Below are 26,764 nucleotides of genomic sequence, written 5' to 3' on the forward strand. Positions count from 1 at the left end.
TCTTAAGTAAAAACAGTGCGACTTGAGTTGGTTATATTTGGTTTCATTCAGAAAGTATGCCTGAAAAGTGCTGATTTCATTTACTTTCGACTAGTTCATTTGTTGCTTTATTTATTGTTTGTAAATATTAGATACGTCATTTAGTATAACTGAATTGAGAAATGTTCAAATTCATAATGTAACATAACATCATTGTATCATTTACGTTGACTTTTTTCTATGAATTCTGTGCAATAGCGAGTGGCCTAATTCGTTTATCTACAAATTGTTTCTATCTTGCATCTTCAAGCTTCGCCATCATTATTTTTAATTGTGTTATTTCCTTTTAACTAAATACGAATATGTTTATCGTTCATTCCAGTTTTAAATGAGAGCTCTAGTGAAGTATACTACTTATTCATTTAAATTATTGTATTGTATGAATAAAAATGTATCAAATTTGAAAATTGGTGAAGATGAAATAAATTATGAAGAGAACATGAGTTTTTCTGTTATTCCGTTATCCAGAATCTAAAGGAATAGGTACCTAAGTAATTAACGCATTAATGACGGTAGCAGGTAAGTACTACATGATTTTTTGAAATCAGGCAAAAATTTAACATACAGAAAATAGCGTTGGGTAGAGGAAAGCTTTCGAACTATTCTTTCAAATGTGTAAGCGCCAGCAAGACGCCTTGCGGAGCGTATTGAGCTATGATAAATGACATGGAAGCAATGACATGACAGCCGAACCTGCGAGGGGAGTACCACGTGTCTAACAAAAGGAGTGCGAAAAATGAAGGCCTTAGTTTGTAGGTCGCGGCTGCGTATCGGAGGCTGGACCTATAAATCATGCTGTCAGAATATTTTGCTTTTATACAGTTTTGATACGGATTCATTGGATGCTGCGGACGTCTGGTGCTGGACTGTTTTTCATTCGCATGTCAGTTCGACGGTTTAATTCAAATTTGATTTGGTTTAACGACTTCTTAGCGGACCGGGTACCTATCCATTAGTGATTCTGTGAACCAAAACATCCTAAGGTAAAAAAATAAACAAAGTGAACGAACATTATTCGAAATTTAAATACAATCTACTAGTCAGCTTTGGGGCTATAGGTAGTCGTGGACTTATGAACAGAGGTTCATGAAAAAACCTGTGACGATCAAGTGGGACATACCTACATTCTGCTCGCTGTTAGGAATGTTTAACGTCATGATCAGACATAGAAGTTTTCGTGTCATAAACGAGTGTTTGAGAAAATGAAACATCGATAAATTTGTTATCGATAAGTCATAGATTAATATTTAAAATATGCTGTAGGTAAGTTACCGAGAAATTTCAATAATGCAGATCAATTACAAAGCGCTACATAATTTCTTTATTATGTAATAAAGAAATTATGTAATAAAGAAATTATGTAGCGCCCTGTGCTGTGTTGTAATTTAGTCGATGTTACGTTATCGATACTATGTCACTTGTTTGCTGCCGTGCGCACTATTATAGGTACCTAATTATAAAAATAAAGATTAGTACGTTTTTGATAAAAAGAAAATTAATATGTACATTAATATTTATGTATGTTGCCAATGAAAATTTCTTGTAAAAGATAACCTTTATAGCTAATAGTAATGTCATCCTGCTAAACGGGTGAAAACAATTTCCAACTCTCACGATCCCATACAAAACTGTGACAAAAAGAACGCGAATCCAACTTCGCAGTATGACTAATATTATTAATGTTCCGCTGTCCGTCCGATTGTGGAAACCTGGACGATTGCGATACTTGCATTAAGGAGTGTTCGGTGGCGACCATCATTTTTCAATGGACGGAGCCGGCGAAGCGTAAGTAAAGAAAGATGGTTCAAATGGCGTCAACACCTACTACAGTAAAACCACAATGCCATTTCCTACGTAATGTATCATTTTCCATTTTTCCTCGGTTTCTTCTGATTTTTTGCAGTCACAGCTTATAGGACTGGGCGACGAAATATAAGTAAAATTATTTTAAAATTAAATGTTAGTTACTGGAAATGTAGGTTTTGGTTAGGCTTTTTAGATCTTATTAAAAATCCTGACTAAGTTCAAGCAAAAACTTTATTTTAGTATCTCAAATAGTATAGAACTAATAGAACATTTTAATTGACATTGAATTTGATTAGCACATTTCAGCTTTCAGATAAGCAACATAAGGTATGGTGAGGTAAGGTAAGGTAAAGTGAGGTAAGGTGTACATTCAGCGACAGTAATCACTTACCATCAGGCGATTTGTCTGCTCGTTGGCCTCCTTTATCATTAAATAAGCAAAAAACTTGATTGAATAAAAAAACAAACATACATATTTTAATTTTGAATTTAGTATTCGAATATCCAACGATCCTGTAGAAGCACAAAGCATTTGATTGAAGTACCTATAAGTAAGACAAACCACGTCAGCGATGGCGAGACGAGTTAGACACCTTTTTAAAGGAATGGCCAGAGATTGCACAGGATCGGGAAGACTGGAAAAAGTGGGGGGGAGGCCTTTGCCCAGCAGTGGGACATTATAGACTCAGGCAATAATGTAAGTAATATAAAGTATAAAGTGAATCAACTGTCGTTTTATATTCTGTGGCAATGCGTAGCCTGTATGGGACAGTGTTTTGACACATCGATAAGATTACCCAGTAATTTTAAGAGTTATTGTACTTTGAATTAAAGTAGGTATTTATATTTGAAATATTAGTTGCCATTGAACATTTGGCACTCTGGGATCATTAATCAATTTAAACACTGTAAAAAATAACATTGAATGAGCATTTATTTGTTTGTTAAAATGGATGAAAATGATTGGTACCTATTACGATTTCAGAATAAGTAACTACTACTTGCTTAATTATAATTAGTGTTTCTTCGAAGTTAGATCATTTACTAATAATTATCTAAAAAAATATTATGTAGGTCTTCTATTACAAATACAAAATGTATAAGTAGGTACTAGAAGAGTGAATATGTGGATTGTGGATAGATGTAGTCAAGAAACATTCAAATGATATAGGTACCAAATTTTAGGGTAGGTAGGTACTAGACATAATATGTATACCTACCTACTAGTAGGTAATAGAGGGAATCAAAATTAATTCTGAAATAGAAAATTACACGTGCATAAGCGCAAGTCACAAAAAAATAAGTGCCCTCGTCATATTCATAATTATGAATTATGAGAGCGCTGTTTGATTAATAAATAAGTCTTCATTTTAATGTGACATACCTAAGTATTTATTAATCAAACAGCGCCCTCTCACTTATTTAAGAGGAACAATTGATAAATGTACAACGGTACCGGAATAATCTTACCAAATCTTACTAAATAAGATGCGGGAGTCAAATAGCAGTAAGACGCCATCTAACAGTCGTAATTCTAACTAAGTCGTAGTTATTATTCAGCTTTAACAAGTGAAACGGAAGCTGTCGTTGTTTGAGAATTTTCCCGCAGATGGCGCTAGTAGGTACAACCTAATAAGAACAGAAGACAAAAAATCGAATTAGAATTTGTTTAAAAAAAGTTTGTAGGTCATTTTTAAGATTACATCCGAACTATCCAGGAATCAATTTTAATAAAATGTACAAAACTTAAGAAACGACATTAAAATACTGCTTTCTCCAATACGAACGTTTGGACGTCATAGTACTCCTATCCGCCACGAGATGGCGCTAGCAAATGACTCGCAGGGTAAAGCAGGTGACGTTAGTTTTTGCAGACAGTAGAGCTTTTTCGTAGCAAGCGGGAGGCGCATTTCGCCGGCAGCTTTCTACAAAATTGCCGAATAAATCGTGTGAAAGGACGAGAATTATTCTACTGGTAAGTTTGTCTGTTGTGTGTGTCATTTTAGTTTATATTTTTATACGACGTTGTCGCCAATTTGCAGCATTGCAGGAAAGCTCTAGCTTTGAATAGAGATTTATTGCAGTAGTATAGCACTAGCCTGCAGTGCGTCCGTATTCTGACGACAACGGTGTATTCGAAAATGTAGTTTTTCAGTAGGAACTGTATTTTTCAGTGAAGTTCTACTAGTTTTATCAATATTGTGCAATGTTTATATACACAAAGGTTTCTATATAATTATTATAATTTAATTCATGGTTCAAAGTTAAGTAAGTTACTTACAAACCTAGAAAACATTACTACTTAGTAATGTAAATAACTTATTATGTAAATATTTATAAGTAGGTATAAAGAAAATATTTTCTTAACGATAAAAAACCTACCGTTCATAAGATGAACTTATACTATTGCCTCTGAAAGCTACATAGACCTCGCAATAAGCTTTATAAGCTTAATAAATGTAAAAATTAACTTCGTCAAGTCATTATCACAGAGGACTCACACTGATCTTAAATGCCATAGACCCTACTGGTACTTAGGTCCTTATTGCCAATGTTCGCCATTTTGTGCATTTTCCACAATAAGAAACGAAAAATTTCTATCGAACTACCGAACCTACTCACACAATTTCACGAGAATCGGTTGAGATAATGCGACCTGCAGAGGAGAACATCCGGACATAGGTACGAAAACATTTTTGCCTAAACTGAAACGGAGACCTTCGCTAACGCTCGGTCAAATACAGTCGTCTTATAATATTTTTTTTACTATTGAGCCAAAACCACTTTAACTTTTAACTATCGCAATCCATTTTAACTTTTCAAGCGTAGGTAAATACATAATTGATAAGTTTAGATATACATATTATGTAGACCAGTACATAATTCATTCAAAATTAATAATATTATAAATATTTATTATATTCTGTAAAAATACGTGTTTTTTGTTTACTAATATTATTACTAGGTACTTGTCTTAATTTAAGGCGATCTTCACATTTAATGCAGAATCACACGCCGCTCCGGTATGCGAGCGGGAGAGCGCTATATACTTTGCATAACGCTGTGTCGCTCACTCACCGGAGCTACGTGCGGATCCGCATCAGTGTGATAACAGTGAAAAAATATCATCAACCTAAGAGTTAAAATACAAAATATTTTATTGCACAAAAGTTGTTAATATTTCATTTTATTATTAATTTTTGAATAAATATAGGTTCTATAATACCTAAATTAGTGTTAACGCTTAACGGTCCTATAAATAGCAGGTTTTGTAAATGTTGCTTTAATTCCGGGGAAAAAAAAAATAGGTATGTAATTTCGAATAATTTTCTTCAAACAGGGTATTTTTAGAGAAACATTAGTGTATAAATTATTTAAACAATTAACTATTGTTATTTATTTTAGATAAACTTTATTTATCTAGTTTGATCCTTAGGCCTAATTAATAACATAAATACGGATGTAAATCATAAAAATACACAAACACAATAGAAAATACATATAACTACATATAGCTCAGCTGAAATATAAATTATTTTATTCCTATTTTTGACAATTGCCGCAAATGTTTCTATAGGATATATAAAAAATATTAAAGGAGCTACTAAATAAAGAGCTAATCTTATTAAAAGAAGGATTTACAGCAAAACACCTTAAGCACCTAAAGTCAAAAATAATTCCCTACTAAATACGTTCCAAACATAATCCTATTTAAACACGCTCAGACCGTTGCACAAAAAAGAAAAAAATCCCCAAAACTGTTAACTCGAAATTTATACCTGACTTGTATGAATGGCCACACTGTTAGAGGTCGACGTAAAAGAACAAAGATGGCTGCCATAAAAGGCACCTTCCTTGCGCCTGCGCCGCCGCCTGCCTTGCGCAGTTCGGGGTTGCGGGCTGGAGCCCAATAGGGTATTATACTGTATTTAAAATAAATTAATTTACACCATGCATGAAATAAAGCACCAGATAATTATTAGAAAAACACGGATAGGAGTTATTTTTAAACACAAGTTATATTTAATAAATCGGATAGAAATATAAAAAGTAGGTGAGTTGACCGTGACGTCACGATGTAATGTTTCATATAAATTCCATATTAGCAAATCGTTTTGACAGTTCTAAAAAAGTAACTGATTTGACTAGTAGGAGAATACCCTATTTAAACATGCATTTTGATGACGGAATGATGTTATTTTGATATTATGTGCCCTGCGTCTCGCTTGTGTCAATACATGTACCTATAACAAATTATTCGAGCGAAATGCACGCGCGAATAGTAACAAAATTACATCATTTTTATATCAAAATGTAAATGGTCTCCTGGAAGCAGGGTTGGGCAGTATTTCAATTACATGTATTTGAAATACGTATTTGAAATATATTTTAGTATTTTGTATTTGTATTTCAAATACTACCTGGAAAAGTATTTTGTATTTGGTATTTCAAATACTGCACTCACATGTATTTTGTATTTTGTATTTCAAATACTTTAAGCTTCAAAATACATTTCTACAAAATACATTTTTTTATTAAATTCTTTGATCCTAAAATGGAACGTTTTTTTAAATATAATGTACGACTTGTACGAGGTACAAATATGTAGGTACAATGCGCGAGCTATTCTGCGCGGAACTTTTCGTCAACAGCCAGGGGATAGGGTCATTGCAGTAGTTTCCGTCCATGCTCTAGTTTTCGACCACTTGACAGATTCATCATCATCATCATCAGCCTACTCTCGTCCACTGCTGGACATAGGCCTCTCCTATTGCACGCCATTGAGCACGATTTGCGGCAACTCTGATCCAGCTGCCGCCTTGCGAAGGTCATCGCTCCATCTAGTCTGAGGGCGTCCTACGCTACGTTTGCCGATGCGCGGTCTCCACTCCAGAACTCGCCTACCCCAACGGTTATCGGTTCTACGGCTAATATGACCGGCCCACTGCCACTTCAGCTTGCTAATCCGGTGGGCTATGTCGACGACTTTAGTTCTCTGACGGATGACTTCATTTCGAATACGATCCCTCAGAGAGACTCCGAGCATAGCCCTTTCCATAGCTCGCTGAGCGACTTTGAATTTATGGACCAGTCCTACCGTGAGTGTCCACGTTTCGGCTCCGTATGTCATCACGGGTAGGACGCACTGATTGAAGACTTTTGTCTTCAGACTTTGTGGGATTGATGACGTGAAGACTTGACGCAGCTTCCCATATGCTGCCCAGCCCAGCTGTATCCTTCTATTCGACTCTTTCTCGAAGTTGTTCCTTCCTAACTGCAGTATTTGCCCGAGGTAGACGTATTCCTGAACAACCTCGAGAACAGCCCCTTGTACTGCAATAGGTCCCGGAGCAACACGTTCGTTGAACATAACTTTCGTTTTGTCCAAATTCATCCGGAGACCTATGCGTTGAGAAGAATCAGCTAGACCGGTCAGCATATGCTCTAAATCCTGCAACGTCTCAGCCATGATGACGATGTCGTCCGCAAATCGCAAGTGTGAGATGTATTCGCCATTAATGTTAATACCATGTTCCTTCCAGTCGAGCGTTTTAAACATATCCTCCAATGCATTTGTGAACAATTTGGGGGAAATCACATCCCCTTGTCTCACACCACGATGCATGGGGATAGCCTTAGTCTGCTGGTTTTGGACTTGGACGTCCATGGTAGCTGCGTTGTACAGACATCTCAACACTCGGATATATCGCCAGTCGACTTGGCATCGCTGCAGGGAATCCAGAACAGCCCAAACTCCAATGGAGTCAAAGGCTTTCTCATAGTCCACAAATGCTAAGCACAGGGGCCGATTATACTCTTCAGTCTTCTGTATAATCTGCCGCACTGTGAAGATGTGGTCTATGGTGCCGTATCCTCCTCGAAATCCGGCCTGCTCCGGTGGCTGAAATTATGGTTGACACTTGACAGATTAGCAAATAATAATAATAATTATTATTATTATATGTAAATGCACAGGCAGCTTAAAGCTGATACGTGCACATCAATGTCCACTTGTGTTTTGTAGTCTAAGAAAGTGTTCATCGAGTTTGTTTTTAAAAGAGTTTATCGAAGGTGCACTGATCACTGACTCGGGTAAACCGTTCCACACTTTCACTACGCGGTTAGACAGGAAGTGTCGTCTGGGGTTGCTACTACTCTGCGTCCGTGTCAGTTTCAGAGAGTGTCCTCTCAGTCTGTCATTTATGTTGCGAGTAAAAATATCGCTTAACCCGGGTACGTTGTAGTGTCCTGTGAGTATTTTATACGTTTCTATCAGGTCACCGCGTTGCCTTCGCTAATAATAATATATTTCATTTTTAATTTACTATTTGCCAAATATAATTTTTATATGTAGACAGATATATTGTTTAGCTAAGGATTGAAATCAGTCCAAATTTGTGCAGCAATGTAGGTTTATACCTATTCAAATTTCGTCAAGTGGAAGAAAACTAGAGCTGGACGAAAACAAGCACAATGACCCTATAAGTTTTTAGGAAAGGATATTCGTTAAAAACCGGCCAAGTGCGAGTCGGACTCGCGCACGAACGTACCATAATGCAAAAAAACGGCATAAAAAGACGGTCGTTGCTTAACTTCGATCAAAAATCACGTTTGTTGTATGGGAGCCCCACTTAAATCTTTATTTTATTCTGTTTTTAGTATTTGTTGTTATAGCGGCAACAGAAATACATCATCTGTGAAAATTTTAACTGTCTAGCTATCACGGTTCGTGAGATACAGCCCGGTGACAGACGGACGGACGGACGGACGGACGGACAGCGGGGTCTTAGTAATAGGGTCCCGTTTTACCCTTTGGGTACGGAACCCTAAAAAACTAAATGATTAAACAAAAAAAAATTAAAAGTATTTTGTATTTGAAATACATTATTTTAAACACTGTAATTTGTATTTTGTATTTCAAATACCAGTCACCAAAGTAGTTTGTATTTGGTATTACAAATACTTTTAAAAATGTATTTTGTAATTTGTATTTGAAATACGTGGAAGCCAGTATTTTGCCCAACCCTGCCTGGAAGCATGCTCAAAGACATAAAATTTAGTCCCAATATTATTTTGATATGGCACGTAATTAACCGGTCAACTAATTAATCGAATTTGGGTAGTTTAAAATAATAGAAATGGGTACTAAAATTAATAGTTTGGCAACAAAAACGGAGCCTTAAAATATATCAATATGAGTTGTATTTTAATGCCGTTACAGCTTTTGTTTATTTTTAGGCAGGTACCAATAGTAGATTGTACAACAAGGGCATAAAGTGACCCATTGTTACCCGAGGCAATTTTTTGGTCTGAGCGAAGCGAAGACCAAAATAGTAGACGAGGGTAAAAATGGACATTTATGCCCTTGTTGGACACTCTGCTTTTCACTTCGATTGCGAGGAAATTATATTATTCACGGCAATTTACACCACGAAATTGTCGTAAAGCGAAAGAACATAATACATAACCAATTCCCGCCAACTAACTTTTTAATTTTTTTTTTTAATTTTCAACATGTGATCAGAGTTTCAGACGCTTGGTTTTCTGCCAAGTCAAACATTTTGGAGCATTTTTGAACGATAATCGACTCCTATTTTATGTGATTTACTAAATTTAATGACAGAAAATACGGATTTCTAATAAATTGTAGCAAAAATATAATAATATAACAAGTTTTGTCATCTACACAATTTTATTACTCAGTAAAATTGTGCAATATGTTTTAACTGTTTGGCTGTTGAGACCGATTACCTTAGTCTTAGAAGAAAATTTTAGTTTTATGCTCTAGAGCATAAAATGCGATTTTATGTCGCCTACGCACAACATAAAGCTGCACTTTTTGAGCATGAGAAGTGAAAATATTTATTTGGCAACTGAATTATTATATTGGCGACTATTTATGAAGCACTTTTTAGGGTTCCGTACCCAAAGGGTAAAACGGGACCCTATTACTAAGACTTCGCTGTCCGTCCGTCCGTCCGTCCGTCCGTCCGTCCGTCCGTCCGTCTGTCACCAGGCTGTATCTCACGAACCGTGATAGCTAGACAGTTGAAATTTTCACAGATGATGTATTTCTGTTGCTGCTATAGCAACAAATACTAAAAACAGAATAAAATAAAGATTTAAATGGGGCTCCCATACAACAAACGTGATTTTTGACCAAAGTTAAGCAACGTCGGGAGTGGTCAGTATTTGAATGGGTGACCGTTTTTTTTTTTGCTTTTTTTTTGTTTGTTTTTTGCATTATGGTACGGAACCCTTCGTGCGCGAGTCCGACTCGCACTTGCCCGGTTTTTTTAAAAAGAAAACGGCTATCTATTAATTTAAAGATGAAGTTCTTTTAAAATATTTTGTTTGGTCACTACACGGTCAACCTAACACGCTCCTCCTCGCTTCGCTCGTCGTCGCACCTATCTTTTGACTCTGGCAGAACACAGTGGTAACTATTGAAATTAGTAATTAAAAATTTAAAGACGTAATGGTATAATGGCCATTAGGTGTTTCATGATTAGGAATTTCGACTATAAGTATAGCAAGTATAGTAGGGTATTATTGGTAAATAAAGAACCCCGTACCAAAAGTATGGAAAATGTGGTTTCAGTTAAATATTCTGAGATTTTGATATAATATAGATTTTAACGTCCTGAACAAAAGTCTCTATGGGGGCTACCACTGTTGCAGAGTCCCTTTCAGAGTTACGGCTGATTTTGTATCAGATAACAAATCATTAATTAGATGCAATTACCAACTATTTATTTAAATAATTGACATAAGATTGAACCTATATTGCGATATTTGCGATAAGCTGGCCATTTGACGAAAGATAAAATTACTGCAATGTCAACTTCAAACTCCGTCCGCAGATTGTACCTCTCGGCCAGGAGTCGGGCGTCAAGGTCCCACGGTATATATGGTGCCGGCGAGGGCGCAAGCGGCTGCATGCCCTATGGTCTTGTATCCTCTTATAATGCGCTGCGCAATCACTCTCTGAGGCCTTCGGGGGAGGGCCCTCGTTTTGTTGTTAAGCCTCCCGGCCCATATAGGTGCCCCGTATAGTGCCATGCTACGAATGACGTTCGCATATATGCGTCGACATGGAGCTTGGGGCCCCCTACATTGGGCAATAGTCGGCTCAGCGCCGAAGCGGCACCAACGAGCCGAGGAACCAAGTTGGTAAAACGTTCCTTGAACTCCCACTTGCTGTGATTTGAAAGACGGATGGAGTGCGGTGTTCCGCAGGGGTCGGTTTTGGGGCCCCTGCTCTGGATCATCGTATTCGACTGGGCAATATGGGGAGAGCAACTTCCCCGCATGGTCACCATTTGTTATGCCGACGACACAATGGTGGCCGTGAGGGGAAGACAGTTCCAGGAAACCTTAAGGAGAGCCGCTGTCGCAACGGAACTCACGGTGGGACGCATCAACCTCCTAGGGCTTGCCGTGTCCCTCAATAAGACTGACGCCGTGGTCTTCAGAGGAAGAGGCTGGAGACTGCGGCGCAACGATATGATCCTAGTAGTAGGGGGTGAGGCGGTTCCCCTGAGGGCCCACATCAAATACTTGGGCCTAGTCTTGGACAGCAAGTGGGAGTTCGAGGAACATTTTACCAACTTGGTCCCTCGGCTCGTTGGTGCCGCTTCGGCGCTGAGCCAACTATTGCCCAATGTAGGGGGCCCCCAAGCTCCATGTCGACGCCTATATGTGAACGTCATTCGTAGCATGGCACTATACGGGGCACCTATATGGGCTGGGAGGCTTAACAACAAAACGAGGGCCCTCCTCCGAAGGCCTCAGAGAGTGATTGCGCAGCGCATTATAAGAGGATACAAGGCCATAGGGCATGCAGCCGCTTGCGCCCTCGCCGGCACCATATATACCGTGGGACCTTGACGCCCGACTCCTGGCCGAGAGGTACAATCTGCGGACGGAGTTTGAAGTTGACATTGCAGTAATTTTATCTGTCGTCAAATGGACAGCTTATCGCAAATATCGCAATATAGGTTCAATCTAATGTCAATTGTTTAAATAAATAGTTGGTAATTGCATCTATATAAAGATTTGTTATCTGATACAAAATCAGTCGTAACTCTGAAAGGGACTCAGCAACAGTGGTAGCCCTCACAGAGACCTTTGTTCAGGACGTTAAAATCTATATTAAGTATATCAAAATCTCAGAATATTTAACCGAAACCACATTTTCCATACTTTTGGTACGGGGTTCTTTGTGGTGTTTTGTGGATTAGGAAATTTGTCAATTTGAAGTAGGTATGCTAGGTATGCATATGTTTAAATTTAAATTATTTAAAAATGGAGTATTTAAGCTTATGTATATAGGTATCTTAGGTATTCTGTATATGTACAAAATATATAAACAACCAAATTGTATGATCGCTTTACAATATTAGTTGTCAACTTATTATTTTAGATGCCAACCTATCAATTCAAGTTCCCTATAATTTTTTTGGTTGGCTTGATTTTGCTGCCAGTTTTTTTAATAATATGATGCTTAAATTTGAGGCTAATATAAATTTATTGGTGCTAAAATATTAATGCACAGCCAAATTATATTATTATATGCCCAGTGAAAGTTCCTGTTTAATATTTTAGTTGCCCGGTTAATAATAAGCCTTTTGATATCAGTGCTACCCTTTCTCACACATGTAACTGAGCAGATGAGACACGTTGATTTTGATATCGTGTTGTATTTTGGTGTTTTTGGTGTTAAGTTCTTTTGACATTTTTTTATTATTATTTTTGTTACTTAATTACTAGAACGTCGATTTTGCGATATCAATTAATTGGTTTGATTGTTGCTTAATACCTACCTACGAATTAAATAATTGCGTCTAATTAATTGAATGCTAAAAAAAACATTATCACAAGTCTATAAACCAACACAAACAGTATAAACGATCCACTACTTGGATAGGTATAGGCCTTCTCACATTGTACAATATTAAACTAATTAAATTTTCTCTTTAATTAAATAATTAATAAAGTAAAATTAAGGTCACTGTGGCGAAGTCTTTATTTGGCATACTTTATTTTTTTTTTGACTTTGGAGTGATCTAATTCCGTTAAATATTCACCTATGTTACTGCTTGTAATCGCATACGATGAATAATTTAATAATTAATAGTTTAGCCTTAGTGACAGATCATTTCAAGCACAAATTAAGCAAAAACAATGGCATTTTTTTAAATTCGGCGAGTAGACGGACTTCCCGTGCAGTTTAAGGGAAGTCCGTCTAGTTATGATATCAGCCAATCTATGGGTGCGTATATGTTCGTAGTCAAATTCCTAAAAAGAACGGATCAAGACAATGAAAAGTGTATTTTAAACTTGTTAATATACGGTTCAGATTCGAAATAAACACAATTTTTCTAAAACAAAGGCACTATATACTACCAAAATGGGGTGGTAAACATTTTTTGGCAAATAATTAAACATAATTATTTTTTTGATTTCCGAAATAAAAGATCAATAGTAATTTTAAAATGAATTTTAATCGTTTCTTTTAATTTACTGAGAACAAAATTTAATAAAGTAACGTCATGCGTAAAGTCAGGAGGATTTTTTGATACCTTATCAAATCGTTATAATATTAAAGTCGCAAAAACAGTTGGTAATCTCTGATTTAACGAAAGTCCGGCATATCACGGACTTGCCTTGAACATAATAGACGGACTTCCCAACTTAGTCAAATTTTAATATGATAAATTGTAGAACGTATAATTACAAAACTAAGCTAATTTCTGATATTTTAAAAATAGAATAAAGACAACTGGTTCTTATGCTACCTACGTAGTTACTTTCTGATGCACAATCTTTTCAAAAACTATTTTTAACAATTTTTTTTCGAACGGCTGTCGCACTATGACTTCGAGTTCAAAACACGAAATGACTTGTTGAGGCGGATTGCTCTGAAGTTGGTTGGCACAGCGCCATCTGTTTTACAGTGACGGAACTAGCGCGAAAAACTGGTTAATCGACTGGACTCCAAAGTCGCATACGCCTTCAAATTCAAAAGTTATAACGTGTTGACGGACTTGCCTTGTAGACGGACTTGCCCACAGTGACCTTAACTAATTATACTTACCTGAGTAAGTACCTAACAATATACAATGACTAACGACTAGATCCAAATAAATAAAAAATGTTTAAAAAGTACCTACGCAACTCGAACACGAGTGTACCCTATTAGCTATATTTAAAGGGGAGCGGATAAAATTGAAATTCCGTTTTTAAATTCACCAATAGGGGGAGGGTGGCGTTGGATTGGCCGCGCGTCCGAGCCGAGCGTGCTAGGGGCCGTAGTGATGATCATTTTGCAAGCTGATCTCGTTCATTTAAGATTAGTTATGCGATTTCGGAGTCCAAATAATTTTTTTACTAAGTTTTACGCTATATTATATTTTTAATTTAAAAAAACCACATTTGTTAAAAAAAATAAAGATGCTTGGCTGTTATATTTGTTAATTTGTCATCTTAATTTTTATGTGAAAAGGCGAAAAGATGACAAAAATGTGTTAAATTAGGGATAACTATACATAGCCAATATAGAATTAGAACAGCTTCTTTGATTTACACGTTTTTTTCATACACAAACGTCGTATTTATCGTACTCAATACTTATACTAAGTACATACACTTATAGTTCATAGTATGTATAAGATTTCTTAAGTTCAACCCGGATGATTGTTTTTTTTATCTCTATGCTCATTTTACAACGTTGTTAAACTACGGTGTGATCAATTGTTCTACTTGTATGTAAATACTATACTTACGTGATTAAAATAGATTCATTAACAATGTATTCTAAGCAGATGGTTGTATAAAAAAATTACCAACGATTACATATAGGCATTGACTTTACACGCTTGATTGCTCGTCGAATATCGATACGTTTCTCTGTCGCGCTTTTGTGTATACGACAACAGAAGACAGCAACAATCATTTTTACGTACGACGCGATTTGAAACAGGGCAGGACAGCGGTAAGGCTAGATGCACACAGTTTTTAAATTTTTATTTTACTTAACCCTTTACCGCATGGATTTTTTATTCTCCCCGAATTAAATATATGTAATAAAACACTAAACATGTAACGTAAAAAAAATTGTAAAAAAAATCTATATTCAACCCAATTGAAAATAATAGTAAATAACAATTTGTTCCAAATTTGGACCTTTATGTATTAGTGGCTAACCGGAGCCCGATTATTAAACTGGTCAAATTTGGGACTGTATGCAATATATGTATGGAAATGTAAGTTTGAAAAAAATTACTTACATTTTCAAAAACTATTTATTATTTTTATACTTAGTTTTGGTCAGGTTTAGGCTATGGTAGCCACTTACCACCATACGGAACGTATGATTGTTTGTCATTGACGTAGTAAAATCATTTGATTTTTAGGGTTCCGTACCCAAAGGGTAAAACGGGACCCTATTACTAAGACTTCGCTGTCCGTCCGTCCGTCCGTCCGTCCGTCCGTCCGTCCGTCCGTCCGTCCGTCCGTCCGTCTGTCACCAGGCTGTATCTCACGAACCGTGATAGCTAGACAGTTGAAATTTTCACAGATGATGTATTTCTGTTGCCGCTATAACAACAAATACTAAAAACAGAATAAAATAAAGATTTAAATGGGGCTCCCATACAACAAACGTGATTTATGACCAAAGTTAAGCAACGTCGGGAGTGGTCAGTACTTGGATGGGTGACCGTTTTTTTTTTTTGCTTTTTTTTGTTTTTTTTTTTATATGGTACGGAACCCTTCGTGCGCGAGTCCGACTCGCACTTGCCCGATTTTTATTGGTTATCTGTAGCTATACCAGCTGTCACCGGTTATCTACAGATTTTTAACAATGAGGCTAACGTAACTAACTTAATAAAAATAAAATAAAGAAGTAACAAGCTACTTCTTTATTTTATTTTTATTGGCAAGCCTGAGTGCATAAGGTTCCATATTTGTCAAACTGATAAAAAAATCACTAATGCATAATGTTCCATATTAGTCCAATCCTTCTAGCTTGTAACGCATAGTGTTCCATTTCAGGAACAAACTTTCACGACGTCATACATAGTAATTTGGATAGAAATGCTTACATGTTTTACCATATAATATCGCGGCATCAATTTTTCTAATACTCAACGCTGGAAATTTATTTATTACACTAAATATAACAGCGAAACCCTAATTACAAAGAAGTCAATCACACTTGCATGTAAAATTTCCGGACGTCGGTGGAAATGATAACGTCATATAGACCACAAAACCACAAACTAGTTAGAAGCTGTATCGAGTGCAGAAAACGTTCAGTAGTATTCATAGTTTCTACCTCTTACAAGTTCAGTAAAATAGATGACGCTTATATAAATCCACGAGGATAATATCATTCCGTTCCAAATTTGGACCCATATGCGGTAAAGGGGTCCATATTGGGTTGCATACTAGTTTAGGTCATATCTTTGATGCGCATAACAACTTGTGTCATAATCATCATTGCGCATACAAATGAAAAGTCATATTATATTGTGTCATACATTTTCAGCCATAATATTTGATGACATACTCAGCAGTTGTCATATTTTTTTTTGTGCATATAGGTTTTGATTATAATGAATCAAATCAAATGTCATACCATAATATCGCATAATTATCGATATTTATAAGGTTTTTACGTATAACGTTTTGTAGCATAATAATTTTCAACCATAATGGTTTACATAAATAATTTAAGAAACTAATTTTAGCTTCTCAACAACTCCTCGAATAAAAACTTTTCCCTAATCTCCGTCCAAACACTTAATTCGACGGAGCCCCGCTCACGCGGGGCTCCTATTTCTGCATAGTTTGCCCTTCGGGCATCTAAAGCAACCTAACGAACCTAACCTACCTATTATGATTAGTTTCTTGTATGACCACTAAATATATGACTTAATTTTTTATGTCTACATTAATACTATGCACTGCAATACTTCGAACGAAAAACAATTATGGATATCAAGCAGATGACTTATAATTGTATGCGAATTAAATTAATGAGTACAAAAATTATGACAACTAATTTATGACAAAAACTCAGTTATGCTCTGGAATAATTCCGACTAAAGATTTTTATGACTTACAATTTTATACATAAAGTGTTATGACAATTAAAAATATGACAAAAGTTGTTATGCGACCAGAGGGAGTCCCGCGGTAAAGGGTTAAGTACGTATACAAATAATAATTTAATAAATAATAATTAAAATACATAATAACAAATTTTCAATATTTTTCAAAAAAAACCACATAAACATAAACTATCTAATACAATATGTGTGTAAAGGTTATCAGTGTTATCACTTTTGGCGCTTTTGTTGCTTGATGATGTTTCGTTAAGCGTACAGACCTATGTTTTTAATTTTAAAGGATGTACCTGAATTTTACTATTTTATTTTGAATAGACCTACTTAAATAAATAAAAAATATTTAGATGTAATCATAAATTTATTTGTAAGAGTATCTAAAAATAAATACTTTTTATTAAATGACTAGTATAAATAATCTTTATTTTTATCCTTACAAAAAAAAACTTCTTTACAAACCGAGCAAAATCTCAGCACCGATGTGAACACGTTCTTAATAACAGACGAGACATGTTGCTTTCGTCTCTTACGTCACCCCTGTATGGTTTGTATCCCACTAACTTCTCGCCAACGGCACCTCCTTGTGTCTCATCTTTTATTCAGCGAATGAAAAGGACAGCTCTAGTCAAGTATAGAAACAATGCTGGTGTAGAAATGTTGGTATTAAAACACCGTCTTTTGGCGCCAACAATGATGTTAAATTAAAACGTAGTTGTAGATACGTTTTTGTTTCTTATTTCGCAAATGGTGAAATTAAAAAAAAAAACTATTTATTGTTTATAGCTTTTACCTCTTACGACAATGGTTAGATTAAACGCAACAATAAACGCCTAAAATTGCCAAGTCCTAAATTTTTTTCAATTAAATAAGTAAGTAAGCATTAGAGAATGCAATCTCGATCGCGCAATTTCAAGATCTCGCACGAATTTTCATGATTCAATCTCGTTGACAGGAAATCTCGATTTTTGTAATCTTGGTCGAGATCTCGATTAATATTATCGAGATCTCTAACGAGATTGAAAGATTGATTCGTGTGAATTACTTTGTTTTAAGTAAATCTTTTTGACGTTAGAATCATGTTGTTACGGCAGTGCTATTGTGTGCGGCCGGCTTTAGCTGACGATTAAAGCACTGTGGCGCGTTCTGAGCGGAATGTGAAATTAGAGCTATATATGTCATGTTTTTTTTATAATAGTTTATTTTTTATTCAATGCTGATTTTTTTTTAAATATGACATGACGTACCCTATATAAGTAGTATGTACAGAATCGTTAGAGATTTTTGATCACAATAACACATTTTAGTTATTTTGTCAAATCTCGATCTCGTCGAGATTAATCTCGATCTCGAAAGTCTGACATTCGAGATCTCGAAACACCCAATCTCGATTCAGAATTTACGTGCGAGATCTCGAATCGCCAATCTTGGTGCGTGATTGCATTCCCTAGTAAGTATGAAATGAAATTGAAAATGTAAAATCAAACACTAAACTTCGCATAATGTGTAATCGTATCGGTCATGTGACTCATGTGGTATAGTACAGACCTATAACATTGTTGTTACTTGTGATATTGACCTCGCAAGTCTTGTGCGTGGTATTCACTCGACATCTGTTGTGCACGTGGTATAATAATTCAATTACGTAATTAGTGAATCAAATTATTACTTGCCGAAAATATACATCATACTATTTCATGCAGTAGTATCCTAAGTGATACCGTAATTATATTTTTTATACACCTAGGTAATATCTGGGAGAGCGAGCTTTGTTCGGAAAACATATAAAAACTCTAAAATTCGCGTTTTCTCAGAGACAAGGCCTAGCTAGAACGATTTATCGCCCCCGAAAACCCCCATATAGCAAATTTCATCGAAATCCTTAGAGCCGTATACGAGATCCCCGAAATATATATGTATATAAATAAACAAGAATTGCTCGTTTAAAGGTATTAGATAACTATATTTTCAATTTTGTTTTAGATAGGTACTAATATTACCTACTGCATTTTTGCAATACTTATGTTCAGTAGTCTTACATTTTTAATTAAATCTACTATTAGATATATTTTATTTATATATTTTTTAGTATACAAAAAAAAATTTTCAAGATTTTTTTTTAACTTGAAGTGGGGTTTGGCATTATGCAGTCGCGCGCAAGAACGCAAGGCATGCTAAAGGGACAGCAACAGTAGTCAAGCGGTAACTGTAACTCCCGGTTACATACGTAACGATCCCGTGTCTAGGTGGTCGGTCCCTGGCCTTGCGGGACTATTCTTAGGACTCGGCCTTGGAAGGACTCTCCGGAATTATCCGCCAAGGCCGTCTGGCTTCTACTATCAATCATGACTGACAACTTTCGTTGCGGTTTATGGTAAACAAAATCGTTGTGCTCATTTTTGTGTCTTGTATAACATCAATTTAGGCAATATTGTTTGTTTTGTCAAAATATGAATAAACTGAAACGCATATTTTTCAACATCCCTTATCCCTACAGATAAATTCCACTCTTTCTGAGATTTTGGACTATTTTTCAGTATTGAGAAAGATTATCAAATTGTTTGCGACAGAAAAATAATTAATTTATCTTGTTGAAACCAATTTCACATCCAATAAAACACGACATCCAAACTAATTAATTACTAAGCATACGAACCCCCAAGCTTCCGAGTACTTCAGCTCCATGAAACGATGCTTAATCCCGATACAGTCGAGAAAATCATCGTAATTAAGTGAATTAGGTTTGGTAACCAAGGGCGGGGTAGGGGTAGTGAGGGGTAAGGTAGGCAAATCTGTGCGCTAAGGAGCGGGGGCGAGGCGAGTAGGCCTGTCGGCGCTCGCACTCCGCTCCGCACAGCTGCCGCGCTTCTACTCCCGGTAAGCCCGCCATTTTTTTTTCAATTGTTGACAGATAGATTACATAAAATAGTCCTTGCTTGTTTGATTTTAGTAGCACATTTAGATGGCGTTTTCAGACCTATAGGCATACTTCAAAAGTCACACCGTGACAAAATACTTTTTAATCTTTTGTTGATGATAATTAGAGCCATATTGCCGCGCGTCTCTACTCCCGGTAAGCTTCGCCATTTTTTTTTTCAATTGTTGACAGATAGATTATACAAAATCGTTCATGCTTGGTTAATTTTAGCACATTTACCGGGGTGTGTTTTCAGACCTTAAGGCATACTTCAAAATCAAAAGTCATACCGGTGAAGTGTCAAAATCATTAATCTTTTGACATGTCGATGGTAATTAGAGTCATGTTGCTGGTGATCATAGTTAAGTTTTGTTAGTTAGGGGTATAATTATCTTTACTTAGTTTTTATTATGCACCATTTTGGTATTACTGCAAAAATTATAATGATTTAGGATTTGTGTCAATTTAACGATTAGGTATATTAATATATACCTAATTTAACGATTAGGTATATTAATATATACCTAATCGTTAAAAAATATTTAATTTAAAACTTATTTGTGGGAACAATTATTATTTAAATGATATCCAATGGTTTGAAAATACGTGGTTTTTGCGGTTAAAGAAATTTTTCTTGGTTCGAAACCACTCAATTCTTTATATCTATATGAGTTGTTGAAATTTATTAGACGACCGTTTCATAACGTGATTCCATATTCTATAATCAAATGTTGTAAGCATAATGAGAAGGGTAAATGTGGTTGATCATAGATAAGTAAGCTTTGATTAACGCATACCCTTCTTTAGCGCTGTATCATTATCCAAACACCGGCTTCCTGGCGTAATGAGAACATTCCTGGACGCACACAACCACACAATCTACACATGGTTTGTGCTAACTTCATTAATTTCACTACCGGCTTCTTTACTATCATTAGTTATGACAAGATTAAATAATGAAAAAGTTTTATTTTTATTGACTTGTTTCGGCATTGGTTTGGTTTTTATAGGACATTCAATAATATTCGTATTACCTATTTATCTTTTTTTATTTATTTATCAAATGTCAACGTTTAAAGTTCATGCAAAAAGCTGCACTAAATTACTGTTAGGCACAGACCACAAATAGCTAAAGATTAAACCAATTATAAGGGTAATTGATTAAACCTTTTTGTTTTCTCGTCAACTACAAAAGCTGTGTGTTTACATATAAATAATTAAAGTTAATTTTGCCGGGCAGCATATTAACTAAATTTTAATAGACTTTTTGGGTTATTAACAAAATGAAAAAAAAAACCTATTTTTGATTTAATGATTTTTACTTGTCTATAATTCTGATTTTTTTCAAAACAATAGTCATTTATATTTCAAAATAACAATATACATAGGTCATAAATAACATAAATGGACTTTGGTTTCGCTGTCCAGCTTCTTAACTAAGCAGTTCTTAGTATAATGCTCCATCAATTAGAACAAAACTGAGCAGATTTACTATCATACGTCCGTCTTATAACCGTTTTGTCTAAAGTTACATACACCCAACCAAGGTTCAAAGACCCATAGTTTCTCATACATAATTGGCCGGCCATACATGTCTAATCGCCGGCAAACATCGTAAAGCGTAAGCTACCCGTCGTACCTTTTTCGGCACGAAATTTGCTCAGTCAATATTGATACCCTCGTTCCGAGGTCAGCACCCGTCAATCTCTTCCACAATTTATATAGGCGCTATAAAAAATCTTATATACGGAGATCTTGTATCGAGGGACCGATCGTAACAGTCCATCAACCCGGGCAGAGCAGAAGACATTCAAATCGAGTGGGATTGTGTTATTTTTATTGTATTATTTACATTATCGGGGTTCGGCGCGGCTGCGCGTCGGGGGCGGGCGGCCGCCCGTCGATAACGGGGCCTGTTCCACGCATGTGCGGGAAGCTACAACCATTGATAATATTCTGATTTCTCATTTTATGCATGCTAATGCGAGGTATCAAAAAGGTCAGGCCTTCCTGTCTCCCCTTGTCATCATTACAGGCGTTTGACAAATATCTAAGTGGATCATTAGACCCTCGATTTGAGGTTTATTAAATTATTTTTCGAATGACGATTCGGTCTGAGGATCGACGATTTCTTGATTTTCATGTTCGATTTGATTTTTTATATGAACTCATTTAAAAATAGGTACCTATGCTTCGAAAATTTGAAACAGTTATTGGTTAAATATTGTAATTATTAATTACGCAGAGAAAGCAACTACTAACACATTTTACCTGCCACTGGCACCCCTACCTAATATTACCTACGTACCTCCACTTGATCTTTAAATTTTAATATTTTAAAGGATCCTTACCTCAAACGGAAAAACCGGAAACCTTATAGGAACACTTTGTTGTGTAGGAGTACCTCAGCTTAATTTTGATTCCTGTCGCATATTTTAGGAATCAAAACCTACATGGTATGGTAATAAAAAGCATCCCCTAAACCCAAAACTATTTTTGTTCACACGTTAATAAAAATGTTCTTTATATGTAGAGTGTAGACCACATAGGAGTCCTTTACAGCCTTTACAGGCATCATAAAAGAGAGCAAATGCAACGTGCGACATGTTAAATACATACTTACGTAACAATCGTAACATACTTAACTGCGAGCTACGCGTAAGTCTACGTATCTTTACTTCACTTAAATAAATTGCAGCGAAAACGTTGAAAGTTTTAACTACCTGCCTGATAAAAGTTTGCCGAGGGTTTTATAGCCGAGTTTAAAGTGTTTTGTGAAGCCACCTTACTACCTAGAAGGAATTCGTGTTTGTGAACATTTATTGCGTGTTTTTGATACAATTGAGTAGTTTGGAGGGACTTCTAATATGCCTGTATAGATAATTCAAATAGTTGACAACAATAGTTTAAGTTGAAGCTGAAGTTGAAATAACGATATTAAATACTCAGGTAGGTATATAATTTTTTGAAGCTGTGGAAAAATCAATTTTCAACCATTTGTTTGACCGCCAAATAAAAGTTAAATTTATGAAATATAGATCTTTCCCATCACGGAACAATGGTGTTCCGGACCTTTGGGAGGCGTGCGCGGAGCCGAAGCCAACACGTAGAGGCCCTTTTGACACTTTAATGAAATGTAAGGGGTACACCGAGCGGAGGCTGCCCTTGCCCGTGTCATGGGACGCACGCAGAGGCAGCACCCGCCAGGGTGTAAGGACTATTGAGAGTTGATGGAATCTAAAATGAACTAGGTTATTGGGTGAAAGCGATGGACTAAGAACTGAGCTATGGGGTAAAAAACCGGACGCCTGCCTAATAAAACGGTATGCAATTTTATTTCCGGCAGACGGTGACTCGCCCTCACAAGATGGGCCCCCACAAAAAGCGACATCTAGGATGGCTCAAGGGCAACACCGGTGTGAGCGGCTCAGGGGTGTCGAGAGGTGTGCGCCGCTTTCTACCCAGTGGCTGTTAACAGCCACTGTGCCAACTCGCGTGTTATGCATATTTCACTTCCACTCCTGGAGCTTATAGCTCTAACGACTCCACTCTGGCCGGCCGGCTAAGGCAAGCCAGAGGCAGAGAATCCTGTCCCACCTACCCTCCTTGCGGGTAACAGAACTCTCCAGGAGCACTCGGGTACGTGAGGTCGCTAATCCCCAACAGCTCGCCACAAGCTGCCCTGCGTTGACTGATTGCACTGGTAAAACCAGAGGGCGATGGGGTCGTCACAACCCTACGCCTTAAAATAGATTATTATTAAATATATTGATATTCAAAGATTAGAAGTAGATACCGACTGAGTAATTTAATTATTGCTCTAGGACTCTACAGCCTGCAAAATACGGTTAAGTGGTTTTTCATTCATAATTATCACGGTACTAACCGAAGACAATATAATGTACTTACCTAGTCATAAAATTATTTAATTATATTTTCAGAATTTGTTTATTACTCCTTGACGTGTATTCACGTCATGGCGCTGAGGGCACACATTCCAGGCCCGGATATGGGCGTCCTTAGCGGTCAACAAAAATACGGCGGGCTTGTCGCATATTTTGACTTTTAGGAATCAAAACCATGGTGTTTTCCATTGACTAAGAGTTATGAAATTTTGCACGAAGCATTTCTTTTACACATATATGAAGGAAAAAATATTTTAAAACCTTTAAATTTTTACTACAGAGGTGTAATTTTTTTATAACCTTACTGCTATCATGATCTATGTTCGAAATTCGGATAGGCACAAGACAGAATATTTATTTAAATACAAATAGCATTACGTATTTTCCTGATGTTCCGTCAGAAAGTTTCCAAAATAGCGAAATTTCCACATGGAATAATTTCGCAAACTTATCATATTTTAAAAGATTTTCCTCTATTTTAAGTATTTTTTTTATTTTCGTGATTTTTTCCAACTCTTTGGATGCTACGCAATTAACACCTCTGTATATATACTTATTGTATGTTTACCTATAGTTATGTACCTAAATATTTTCCTAATTTAAAATAAACAAGACTAAGCAAGTAACCATTTCCAAAGCCAAACCAAGGCAAATATTCGCGTGACAATGCCGAATTAGGATTAACGACTGGTTTATAGCCTTCGCCAGTTTTATCTGTCATCATTAAAACTTTCTAAATTCATAAACGTCCCTGTATATAAATATTATTCATAAATTTGCAGGATTGCGTGTCCTACAAGAACCAAATATAGAGCCTTAAGTTCATGACATAAATGCCTTTTTTGTAATCCCTTTGGATGTGCAACTGTCGTGGAAAGTACCTGAGAACGAAGTTATTGATAGCGTGTTACTAAGTGGATAACATATATTTACTGGGAGGGTAATTATTTTTGAGTGCTGTGGTCGATATTTCAACGAATTATAATATGTTTTAAAATACATACACATATATGTTTTACTATGCATATTTATAATCAATTAACTTTAACCAAAAATTCAGTCTTTGCAATGGAATTCAGTTCATAATTATAATTTTGTTTACACTTTATGTCTTAGTAATTTTGGATACCGTTCCATAAAGGACCAAACTCATCGGAACCTGACGTAACGTTTGCGCAGTGACGCACCTTATGCGCTTTGTGTAAACACATATGTTTCCTACGATATATGCATCAACTATTAGTTCACACTCATTGCGCGGAAAATTTGGTTGTAGGTAACTAAGACTTTTTATTTGTGCACTATAGTACGAATTAAGACAAAATTTTCTTCAAGTACGAGTGTGGACTAGGCTATAGAATAATAATATAGATCCTTTATATGGCACAGTTTGTATTGTTAGGTAAAAATTACGATTAGGTACCTCTAATAATAGAACATCAAAATTTTTTTTCTTAAGCAGAATTTCTTTGGCAATGATGAATTGTAGATTTTATAAAATCTGGTCTTACTGTTCTTATGGTTCTGGTGCAACTATTAATCGGGCGTATATAACCTAGATATATCCTAGTATCTAAATCACGCAGATACTGTACGATACATTATGAAACCAGTTTATAGATACCACAGATAATCTCTCGCAGCGGCAGCGGAGATATCTCGTGTTAATATTTGTTAACCACCTGATAAGTGACAAACAATATACAGCCTTAATCTTCCTTGATACGAGATTATAACGTGAATGTAAACAAACCATCAGCTTCCGTTGGATTAATCTTATCTTAAGGTAATTATGATCTAAAATTTTATTTAAAGCCGAATTAGTGGAAAGAAAAATTATAGGTTCTTTAGGAAGGATATAAATTTAAGATCGTAGTTATCTACAAACAGGTACTTACCTACATATACACACACATCACATCATACATTGTATCATTTGAATGAATTTTGTTTATTGTATTAATGATGGAAATGTATTAATAATACACATTAATAAGTGTTAATCTTATCTTTAACATGTTTTGACGTGTAATGTATCCGTGCATATACGAAATAAATAAATATGAAATATGTAAATATGTAAGTGCAGATTTGCAAGCGTTAAGGGAGAGTAGGAAGTTTTATAAAAGTCTAGGTAACAAATTAGATATTATCTTCTGAATGTTTTATTGTGGAACTAGATAGGTAGGTTTTGAACAATAATTAAACAATTGTCTTCTTGAGCACTCGAGAAGTTATTTATGATAATCCGCCCTAATACGAGTATGTACATATATGCAAAACCATTTGGATAAATTGCTTACTCCCATTAACTGTCTAGTTTTCGGTATAATGTTGTGTTTTCAAGAATAATAATCAGAATTATTCAAGTATTCTACTCGATAGAATATTATAGAGAATTAAATAGGTCTATTAAAAACTTTTTCTACAACCTATAATAGCCGAAATTTAATTGTAGACAAACCAGTAGTAAACTATGAAGCTATTAGGTATAACCCGGCAGGAAACGGGCAATAAATCCAAGTCAGTGACCCCGTGACATCAGTACCGACAATTCCGTTATGCAAAACATGTTTTCTAAAATAAAAATGTTATGTGTGAGTATAAGCGAGTGCGTGACGTACGGTTGTCCCATAACCTGTCAGCGAAACTTTGTGTCGGCACTCCAAACATGTAGCCGAGCTAAAAAATGTGACGGTTAAAATTCAAAGACAAAACGCACCCGAAACTCCGATCCGGCCTCGCAGCAATGTGGCAAAAATGCCGTTCAATTTATGCCCAAAATTTTAGTCCCGACTGGTCCCTTTTTGTTGCCATCTGCCCGATCCCGAGTCCAGACAGCTCCGCCCTAAAACCGTTTAGGTGAGATCCCTATCCTTTTACTCGCTGGTCAAATCTAATATCGCTATCCCTGTCTTAATATTTGAACGGCCAGGACCTGTCGTGCGTCTCGTTTTTGCACGCAC

General features: G+C 36.0%; 1 long non-coding RNA gene across 1 annotated transcript in view; it reads right to left on the minus strand.

Annotated features, from left to right (window-relative positions):
- LOC134806038 (uncharacterized) overlaps positions 1 to 26,764 on the minus strand; it is a 447,581-nt gene that overhangs the window by 29,478 nt on the left and 391,339 nt on the right. The window lies entirely within an intron of this gene.

The sequence above is a fragment of the Cydia splendana genome, chromosome 2 (genome assembly GCF_910591565.1).
Source record: "Cydia splendana chromosome 2, ilCydSple1.2, whole genome shotgun sequence".
Lineage (NCBI taxonomy): Eukaryota > Metazoa > Arthropoda > Insecta > Lepidoptera > Tortricidae > Cydia > Cydia splendana.